The 10,026-nt window shown below is 43.9% G+C and overlaps 1 long non-coding RNA gene across 1 annotated transcript; it reads right to left on the bottom strand.

The window, feature by feature from the left end:
- Positions 1–498: 498 nt before the first annotated feature.
- LOC121021014 (uncharacterized) lies at positions 499–1,867 on the bottom strand. Its single transcript, XR_005786392.1, has 2 exons — positions 1,596–1,867; positions 499–1,076 (listed from the first exon to the last, which is right to left on the bottom strand). It is a non-coding gene; the product is annotated as an uncharacterized LOC121021014 (long non-coding RNA).
- Between the last annotated feature and the right edge of the window lie 8,159 nt (positions 1,868–10,026).

The raw sequence follows: 10,026 nt of genomic DNA, 5'->3' as shown, positions 1-10,026 counted from the left end.
GCTGCTGTGAGAGGAAATTTAAAAAATTCACATCACAAGGAAAAAAAGTGTAACTGTGTGCTTATGGATGTTATTGTGGTGATCATTTCATAAGATTACACACATTATCAAATCATTTTGTTGTACTCCTTAAACTAATACAATATCATGTGTCAATCATATCTCAATAAAAAAAACTAGAAAAAGAAATTTATGCATAGCATAAGAGAAAGTATATACATAGTATATTTAGAAGAGATCAACTCTAGGCTACAATCAATATAGACTGATTTATAGCTCTACATAAAATACACATACTAAGTTTCTTACCGAAAGCATTAAGGTCAGAATAGTAACAATAGCTACTAACACTGAGTGTTATGTGCTCTGTGATGTTTCCAGCATGCAGTGTTTTCAGCATTTGGATTAGACTCATTTAATTAAGAAAGAAAGAGAGAGAGAGAGAGAGAGAGAGAGAGAGAGAGAGAGAGAGGGAGCGCACCCACGCCAGCCTAACGGTGCTGAGGAATTAAAACTTTATTTTTCCATAGGTCCAGACCTGGGTGATGACAATTGATGGGGCGGATACTTCAAGTTCTAGAAGACAGGAGGTGGGTGGGCCTTCAGGCTGGTCCTGGAGAACAGATAGGAGGAGCCACCCCGGGAAGTTTAGTGGCTTCCTGGACATCTCCACTGGCCAAGCGCTCGGAGACTGGGGTATCTGGAGAGAACACACTGGGCTGAGATGGTCCTTGGATTCTTCCTCTCAGAACGCTTGTCTCGGCTTCAGGATCCCAGGTCAGCAGCCGCCCCCAGAACCATGGCCACACCCGGATCCAGCATGGCTGCCCAGACTGCAGCCCACCACCACCGTCACAGGAGTCGGAGCTGTGGCGCCGGCCTCCATGGCGCCTACGGTGGTCCAGGCAGCAGCCGCCCCGGAGCTGGGGTCACAGCCGCCCCCGGAGACTGGAGCACAGCCGGGGGGGGGGCTGGGGGTGAGCACTGTGCTGAGATCTTGGCGGGGGGTACTTGCGAGGGGGCCGGCACTGCTGCTGGCTGTTCCCGCAGGACATCGCAGCTGGAGGGCAAGTAGACTGGGAAAATAAATAAATAAATAAATAATAAATAGTCAGTGCAAACTCTAGGCCAGTGTATCCTCTGTGTACAGTTTTATGAAGCCCCTGCTCCTAATACCAGCTGCTTCCTGAGCTCTGGACGTTCAGGAGGAGAATGGAAACCGACGTCGAGTTAACTGACCTAGGAAGACATTCCCCTCACTTTGCCCTCCTTCGAAAACAATGTTGATGTCTTCTTACTGGGCTCCAAGTCTGACTGGCTTTCTAGAAGCTTGGAGGCAGACACACCCAATGAGGTGATAACTCCTGAAGAATGTCTCTTGGCACGAGCACATCTTTCAGGATTAAGGATGGATGGGCTGCTGGGAGCTAGGGTGTGTGTGCATCACTGACCCTGATGCATCTCACAAAGCTTCCTGGTTTACTGTCCCCAGCCCTTTCTTCTGCTGCCCTCCAAGATCTTCTCGCTGCCTCCACAGACATCTCTGCTTCCCTCTTTCCCACTAAGATCTGGGCTTGTCTTCCCAGCGCTCCTACCTGAGGGGACACTCATGGGATTCAGAAAAGATAGGATGAGGCTGTTGCTGAGGAGGCTGTGGATGAGGAGCTCAGGGCAGGAGCGCTTTCATCCAGTGTCATGTTGATGATGCAGGGCCCGAGCACGCTGCCACTTTCACAACCAAGGGAGGTGACTGCCGGAGTCCAGCTCCAGCAGGTCCAGGTGTTCCCAAAGAAAGAACGGCGTTGGTGAAAATAAAATAAAACTAAAATAAAAAACTGGAAAATAAAAAACCAAAATAAAAAAAACTAAAACTAAAATAAAAATGGACACAGACAACAGCAGCGTGTTGAACTGGCCCATTTATTGTAGCAAACGTGGCATTATATATGCTAGTGATTTCCTTGTAGCATACGTCATCTATGTTTTTCTAACATTACCTAATTTTGAAAATGTTCCTATGTGTAAATGACCTTTAAGAAATACCATGGTGATTTTCCCCTAACTTTCCCGCCTACCTTTTGATTATAGATTAATTTCTTACATTATTCCATTATGCATCTACGTTTATCTATAATCTACAAAGCACTTGCTTTGCTGTTCTTGTGAAAGGCCCTCCATTTCCTAACACCTCAAGTGGAACAGTTACAGGGACATGATCTCCTAACCACATGAGGCCAGAAGAACAATGTGTTTGCCTTGGTCCAAGGTGCCAGAAAGGGGCTGAAAAAACCTTAGAAACCCATGCCTCATACGTTCTCAGAGAGACAATGCACTTAGTAACCAATGAACCATTCTGTAGCTAAACTGACTAGGTTCAGTCATCTTCTGGAATGCCTCCAGGGGCCAGGTGGGCCTAAGGGTTGAAGTCACCTGTGCCCAGAGATATACTCCTTAGTTGCCGGAGTGAGGCTTTCAAAATCCACATGTCTCTACTGTACAGGCCCTCTTTGCTGGCAAAGGTACGAGGCTATCCTTCCTATAAGTAGAGGAGTCTCCTTAGGGGATGGCAAGGGCTAAACATAAGGCTGCACAATTTCTTGCGGAACCTTATTTTCTTCCCTAATGGTTCTTTTCCCAGGGGGCCTGCCGAGGGCAATTCCCCAACAGACAATACCCCAAGTAGTTTTAAGGCCAAGTTACCTAAAAGTGGGAGTACAAGAAGCTTCACTGTTGGTGGGCCGCCCTGCAGTCACCAAGCTGTCCAAAGCCCGGGCCCTGCCACTCAGGCTGGGTAGCTCGGCTTCCAGCTGGTGACGGCCTGGCACCCTCATATCCTAGTCTCCGGCTGCTTCCTGCATGCTTGCCAAGATGTCTGGCAAGAGGGAACCAGGAACTCCTGATGACTGCTTCCCAGATGTGTTGGGGACCATTTCTTTTTCACTCATGTGTTCAGCTCAGATGCCTTCACTTCAGCTCTGCCCCTTGCATTTTTGCTGGGTAGAGATGCACATGGCACATTTCCTGACCTTTAGCATTTCAAGTTTAACTGGACAGACCTCAGAGAAGCAAACATGTCAGTGTGCTACCATGTGATTTGTCCTGTGATACAAATGTCTCCAAAAAACTCTGTCTTTTGGACATCAGTTTTCAAGGGTACTGATTTTTTCAGATAAAACCGGCCCCTGACTTCTGGAGATGTTGGGTGACCTGAGAGCACTGGACCCTGGGAGTGACGCATGTTGGGAAATGGGTGGAGGATGGGATCAGGCCCCATCTGGGACAGGTGGGCCCCTCAGAGAATGGAGGGAGGGAGGATTATATAAATAAGCAGACAAAATATTAAGAGGACCTACAAAGTTGAGATCACAAGACTTATACTTAGTATGATAAAAATCCAATTTATCTATGTTAGTTTCCTGTGGGATGTAATAATATTGATAATGAAAAATGAAATTATCTACCAGCGTGAAATATTTAATGTAACTGATGGGAGTCATAAAGATGATTTGTTCAATATGTTGCTAATGATGGGCTGGATGATGGTGGTGACATTGTATGCATTACATTTCATAGAACAGATCTGATCATTTCTAACATTTGTGTGTAGTTATGTTTAATAAAATTTGAGGGGCACCTGGGTGGCTCAGTCAGTTAATCATACTACTCTTGATTTCGGCTAAGGTCATGATCTCAAGGCTCACAAGATCCAGCCCTGTGTCAGGCTCTGGGCTGTCAGTGGGGTGATGCTTGGGATTCTCTCTCTCCCTCTCTGCCCCTCCCTCACTTGCACTCTCCCTCTTTCTCTCTCTCAAAATAAATAAATAAACTTAAAAAGATAAAATAAAATTTTAATCCTATTTCCCATTGAATTCTATCACAGTACTAAAGACAAATTCCCATTGATCTCATCTTATAATTACCGCATTTTGCTATTTGTATCTAAAAGATTACATTTAGAACAACAGAACATTAATTATTAATATCTAATTTTAACAATTAATGTGTAACATTAAATTATGTGGCAATTATAAATAAAATATTTTTATGGTCAGTATATATGATTCTTTTCTGTACTTTATGGTTTTATTGCTTTTATATATAAAATTCCTTATAAGGGTATGCATTTTACAACTTAACCACTTTTGACCATGGGGATTCCATGGTTACTTTGAGATACCTGTAGGAGAATGAGTTGCACAACGAATGGTGGCTGGGGATGGAGGAAGGGGAAAAGGGTTGGAGCTGCCTTGGCCATCCTCTATGCTATTCTTCTGTCTCCAGAAGGAGTCTCTTGCTGAGGGGATATTTGTAGGCTTAGCCCTAGGGCTATATTAGAGTGTCCATTTCCATCACATTTCTGAGGACTGCACCAATTAATAATACATTGGAAGGAATTGCTCATGAAAGGTAAAATGAGTACTTTCTCATACCAGTCTGGGTGATAAAGCTAAAGAGGCTCATACAGTGCTGAAAATCTCACGGCTATTTCTTCCAGTTTCACTGGTGATGGAGGCCCCAAGAATGCCAGACAGGAAGAGGGCAATTCTAACTACGATATGTACCAGGGAATTCTGAACTTTCTAAAGAGTCCACCCTGGTCTCTGTTCTGTGGCTGTCGATGGAGACAGTCCTATCTTTCCTCTCAGAGGTCCTGTATTTTCCCTGAACCCCCTCCCTTTCCTAACTGCTACCATGAACCCTGATATGAAATGCCTTCTCCTTTAAGTCATTCATTCATTCTTGTATTCTTTTACTTAGTGAAATTCTGTTGAACATCATTAATATTCCTCATCCAAAGACCACCTGTACTGGAATATAACTATAGTAAAACAAAGTTGTGTTGGTTGGATTGTTGCAATAAAGAAGATAGTACACCATGCGGAAGACATTAAGGGGAGCTTGTTATAGGATTTGGACTTGTGTTAGGTAATTTTGGGGAAGGTTCAAGGTAGTGAAGTTTTGCTCTGGCTTGGGTACTGTCAGAAATCAGAAGCATTTCTATTATATGGTATCTTGATAATTTTTACCTAGAAGCAGGAGGAATGGGGCAAAGCTAAAGACATAATTGGTTAAGAAGTAGCAATTCCTTAGTTGGCTGAGCAAAGGGGACGTTGGTCATTTTTGTGGCTTGGACAATGATCTTATTTTGTTGGTGCTCAGGGTCTTGTTTTTGCCTTGCTTCCTCATAATCCCAGACTTAGCTTGTCTGAGGTTGGAATACCATGAACTTGTTTGTATTTAACTGGTGAACACATAACCTAGCTCCTAGATCTAAGGTAGCTTGTTGCCAACAATCTGGGACTGCTCTTTTCTCAGCAACAGTTATGGGTCCAGTGTCATGGCCAGTAGTGGGAATAGAGCAGTGAAAATGGGAGGGGGTATGGTGTCTTTCTTCAGGGAGCATTCAGTATAGCCAATTGAACAAACATAGGAGTATTCATTACACCAATGATACATAGTACCCATACAGAAGTGAAGTGCTGTGGGGCACAGAAGCAAGCCTTGTCCTTAACACAGCAGCAGCCAGAATGCCATCCTCCCCCCACACTGTGGGTTGCAGCCCCGAGTTACTGGTGAAGGCGGGGATGGGTGGAAAGTAAGGGAGTGGGGTGGGATACTGGAGGAGAGAAGAGTGAGCAATTTGTGAAAAAGTAACACAAATCACATACTATGAAGAGTTTCATAGTATGTAAATAACTGTTGATGGTCAGTTTTCCCTGTCCTTCATTCAACACCAATGGATGTCTCTTAGGCTCTTAGTCCCACCTCTGTCTGTCTTAGAAGGCTTTACACAAGACCCAGAGATGGAGCCCACTAATCTCACCTCCACTTTGATGAGTTGCTCCTGTATCTTATCCTTCCTTTTCCTCATGCCATCAGGTGCTCTGCAGGTCCCACATGCAGAGTGGCCATCCTGTGTTGACAGAGAACAGCTTTAAGCCTACTCACTTCCCCCAGAGTGCCAGGGCAACTCCCTGAGAATGTCTAATCCCAAGAGTCCCATCCTCAGAGCCTTAGATAAATTTCATGATTTAGTCATTACAATTGCTGTTATAGGAACATTTTATCAGGCAGTGTAGACCTCAGGTTTAGCTCCTTGGAGACCATTTTGGACATTCCATATCAGCAGTCAAGATGAATCAACAAATACAAAATCCTTCTTCTTTTGCTTATCTCACAGTTCCTTCTCCATTCTGTTCTGCCTCCTCCCACCCCATAACAAATATATTCCATGGCAAGCAGCTGAGTCATTCTTAAGAAAAATGGAAAGAGGTAGCCAGAAATTGCCACATACCTTCAGTATCAACTTGAAGGCATGTATCTCTAAGACTCTTATGTAGACCCCAGTTTCCCCTTACAGCTGATACTACTGCAGCCCCCAGAGCTTAGGCTCAGCAGGAAGAGACTGTAGGTGGGTATTGAGCAGGATAGTTGAGTAGGCACTTTGGGGGGACACTTGGGAGGGGCTTGATACTACTACTAGTTTTGCTTCCAGGACATGTTGGGGGAAGTTTAGCTGGACTCTATCTGGACAAAGTAAAAAGACAAAGAATTATATGTGATTTTATCAACTTAAAAATGATTCTATTTACTTCAGAGCTTCTGGTTCTGAACCCAGAGCTTAGGGAAAATTCCTGAGCAAAGAGGAGTAGGGAAATAGAAAGTAACTTGTGTTGAGGGATTCTGGTTCCAGAGGATTGATCAAATCTTGGAGCTCTTTCCCTGTTTTAGTTTGCAGGCAGAAAATGGGTGCTGGGATTGGGAAGGGGTGAGGGTGGAAAGTCCTACTTATGAGGCAGCTTCTTACACTTTCCATCCCCAGGCCCTTTGTGGCAGGTGTCAAGAGTTTTGAGAAGAGAGAGAATCCAATAACCCCCAAGACTGTTCAAATACCTGTTCCTCAGTCTTCTTGTAGGTCTGCCTTTCTTGATTTTCATTAATTTATACATAAAAATTATTCATTCATTCTTTTTAAAAGATTTAAAAATCACATATATTGAGATAGTACACACTCTCCTGAGCAAAGGAGTTTCAAGAACAAAGAAGATGCTGTCCCCATCCTTAGGCTGGCAGCATAGTGAAGCTGAGAAGCAAGTAGTGAAATAAGCATGAGCCAACTGAGGGTGTTGTAATACACATGTGTGGGCAGTCCTCAGGCCTGAGGTCAGAGTTTTGGGGCATCAGTCCCCTGTTACTCTTCAGTGACTCTGAGTGAATGATGTCACCAGATGTCACCTCCTATCACTTGGGATGATTGATGATGAGTGGAGATGTAAAGCCTATAATCTGTCCATGCATAGAAATCCCAGGTAGGGCAACTAGGAGGAATTCAGGGAACCCAAGAGACCTCCAGGTATCCATCAGGAGAAAGAGATAATGCTGGTGTGGAGGGGAGAAGGGGGCCCGGGGACTGCTGAAGGTATCTAAGACCTTGGGGGCAGAAATATATGCTCATTAAGAGCCTTTTTTTTTAAAAAAATGTTTATTTATTTTTGAGATAGAGAGAGACAGAGCATGAACGGGGGAGAGCCAGAGAGAGAGGGAGACACGGAATCAGAAGCAGGCTCCAGGCTCCTGTCAGCAAAGAGCCCGACGTGGGGCTCAAACTCACAGACCGTGAGATCATGACCTGAGCTGAAGTTGGAAGCTCAACAGACTGAGCCCCCCAGGTGTCCCTAAGAGCATTTATTTTGGAGAGAGACACTGCCAGTTTTGAATCCCTCCCTTCTCTTCATAGCGGTGTTAAGGCAGGAGCATCAGAGGAAAGAAAAACTATTTATAAAGAGGTATGATGAACCAGAGCTGTTACAGGTAAATCTAGAGATGGGGATAAGAAATTGACAAGGGCTGAGGTGACAAGTCTTGCAAATTAACACACATTTAAGGACCATTTTGTCAGTCTCTTAGTGACTATAGCATTGATTATAAGAGAGCCAGGAGTAGTAACTCAGAGAAGAGGATGTTTCAAATTGGCCAGGGTGGCTAAGAGTTTAGACCATAAATGAATGATAATTGATGGGTGTGACAATAATGAGGCAGATAATGGTGATAATTGTGAATACCTGACGTAAAGTGGACAAAGGTTGTGGAAAGTTGTAGTCACCTGAGCTGTGTAGTATTTTTCTCATTGAATTTACTGTAATGATAGATATATTATTTCACCCTGAATCATAAGTTAAAAATCCTGAAGAATGGGACAAATCATTTACATTTCAGTATATCTTACAATGACAGATTTTGATAAAACACTACTACATATTAAGTATATCTGATTATCCTGATGCAGGAGAGGTCATTAGTGTGGACATCCTGTTTTAGATGCTCCCATATTTTGTAGCCAAGTAGGAAACTGAAGCACTTTCAAGATTCTTGTATCAGTGTAGGTTTTTACTGAGATTTGGAGACTGAATAAGAAAAAGTGGGAAAGAAACAAGGCCAACTTTCAAACAGACATTTCTCCATTGTTACCAGCACTATATCCCCTTGCCTTACTTTGCTCTTACCTTTGGTGTGGAAGCAAGCAGACATTAGATTTTTTTTTGTCACCACCCAACTAACAATATCCAATTCTCGAAATTTTGCCTGTGAGTGTCTTAACTGGGTTTAGCAACCTTTTACTAGTGTCTATCCAATGTTCAAGTGTGAGAAGCCAAATGAATCTATATTCAGCCACCTTTGTCTAAATATGCTGCCTTGCAAGGAAATCAGAAGATACCTCCAATAGACCCACTGGAATGTAAACTTCTTGAGAGGAGGGGTTTTTGTCTGTCCCTTTCCTCACTGATTCAAGTACCTAGACTGATGCCACATAAATATGTGTTGAATGAATGAATGCTTGAACAAATGGCTATGGGGTTGGTCTGGGAAGTTGTCTCTCTACAACTATTGAGAACTCACTTGTCAGGGACAGCTTTTAGTGATGGAATCATAACAGAAAACTCCTGGCTTCTGTCTCAAATCTAAATTTTATTGGTTGATTCTGGTTCCACTTCTCCACACCTCTAAGTTCACCAAGAGGAGTTCTAGTGGCACATAACGAGCACTGCTAAGTCTCTGAATCTGTCTCTAGAGATCCCTGGTAGATGACACTCAAAGTTGATGTCAGCCAGAACTGAGGCCACAGCAGCCCCCAGGGCAGGGTCGCTATCAGGAAACTGGCAACAGGCTGGGCATGGAGGTAGACACTCCGGGGACATTGAGAGGCTGGCATTGCTGCTGGTTTTGCTAGCAGGGCATCTCAGCAGGATCAAGGACCCTGGAGAGAATAAAGTAAAAGCAGGGTGTTGAAAAAGTCTCTGGCCAATGTCTCTTCTCTGATGGGTTCCATGTTCTACTTGTGAACTAAGGAATATGGAAAAGCGAAGAAAATGTATTTGGAGTTAATTCAGCCTGGAGAGATGTTTTTTTTTCTCTTTAACCTCCTTCTATAAAAGAACACTGACTCTTTTCTAATTTGGCTCCCATGGTGTCTTGTCTCCATGTAATCATGGAGAAGAACAAACCCTTTTGGGTAAAGTTTCCTCCAGGATGTCTGGTGGGATGAGTTTATGTCTCAGAACATGTTTAGGAAGAGGATGGGTCTATAAACACCCATGGCATTTGCAAGTCACAGAAGCACTGAAATATCCCATAAACCTGCTCATTAACCCCTCAGTATTCCTGCTGTCTCCATTCTGGACCCCCTTCTTCCCTCTCCTCTGATAGAGACCTGGGCCTGTCTTCCTAAGTATCCTTGTTCAGGTCCTGCCCTAGCTGGACATTCAGCTGGTTGGGAGAAAGACAGAGAAAGTTGATTCTAAGTAGGCTGTGGGACTGAGTTGTCCAGGACAAGAGCTCTTGGGTTAGTGTATTGTTGGGGAGGTTGGCAACACCAAAGTCTCCCAGCCCAGCTCCAGGTGCAAGATGATATGTTTGACCAAAAAGAGTTAGGCAACCTTCCACTCATGCCTGTAGACATACTTAACAGAGGCCATGCCCCACGTTCACACTTTGCAGTGGGAGGTAGAGTTGAGGATGATGCATAAC

Source organism: Herpailurus yagouaroundi, unplaced genomic scaffold (assembly GCF_014898765.1).
Source record: "Herpailurus yagouaroundi ecotype Mexico unplaced genomic scaffold, PumYag 254, whole genome shotgun sequence".
NCBI classification, from domain to species: Eukaryota; Metazoa; Chordata; class Mammalia; order Carnivora; family Felidae; genus Herpailurus; species Herpailurus yagouaroundi.
This window is presented reverse-complemented; position numbering and strand designations above follow the sequence as displayed.